Below are 907 nucleotides of genomic sequence, written 5' to 3'. Positions count from 1 at the left end.
ACCCCCCCGCCCCCACCAATCCCAGGCCTTCAAATCATAATCTTTTTGCTGGTGAAGGGTCTTGCCTCAACGTTGATGGCTGCTAACTGACTAGGGTAGTAGTTCCTGAAGGTTGGGCTGGCTGTGGCAATTTCTTAAAGTAAAACAATAATGAACTTTGCCTCATTAATTGACTTCCTTTCAGGAATGATTTCTCTGTAGCATTAGAGATACTCTTTGATAGCGTTCTACCCAGAGTAGGACTTCTTTCAAATTTAGAGTCAGTCCTCTCAAACCCTGCCACTGCATTGTCAACTAAGTTTATGTAATATTCTAAATCCTGTGCCCTTATTTCTACAATCTTCACAGAATCTTCACTAGGAGTAGATTCCATCTCAATAAACCACTGTCTTTGCTCTTCCATAAGAAGCAACTTGTCATCTGTTAAAAGTTTATTCTGAGGTTGCAGCAATTCAGACATATCTTCAGGCTCCACTTCTAATTCCAGCTCTCCTGTTATTTCTACCACATCTGTAGTTACTTCATCCACTGAAGTCTTGAACCCCTCAAAGTAATCTGTGAATTCCTGTTAATGTTGATTCTTTTCCCATGAATCATCACCATGTTTTTAATGGCATCTAGAATGATGAATCCTCTACAGAAGGTTTTCATTTCTTTGTCCAGATCCATCAGAGGAATAATAATCTATGGTAGCTATCCTATCTAATAAAAGAGAAACATGGTAATTAGCCGTACGGCCGCTACACTTCCCATTGGCTAATCACTGAGATATGCAAATTAACTGCCAACCAAGATGGCGGCCGGCAGCTAGGCAGCTGACACGAACAGGGAGGCTTGCTTGCTCCAGTGATGGAGGAAGCCAGGTTCCCCGCCTTCCTTGCCGGCCTCTCAGCTGCTCTCTAAGAAA

The 907-nt window shown here is 42.6% G+C and overlaps 1 pseudogene; it reads right to left on the bottom strand.

Annotated features, from left to right (window-relative positions):
- Nucleotides 1-34: 34 nt before the first annotated feature.
- The window catches only part of LOC102240632, a 3,888-nt pseudogene continuing 3,015 nt past the window's right edge, over nt 35-907 (bottom strand).

Source organism: Myotis brandtii, unplaced genomic scaffold, assembly GCF_000412655.1.
Source record: "Myotis brandtii unplaced genomic scaffold, ASM41265v1 scaffold305, whole genome shotgun sequence".
NCBI classification, from domain to species: domain Eukaryota; kingdom Metazoa; phylum Chordata; class Mammalia; order Chiroptera; family Vespertilionidae; genus Myotis; species Myotis brandtii.
Note: the sequence above shows the minus strand (reverse complement) of the source record. Positions and strands in the feature narration are given on the sequence as shown.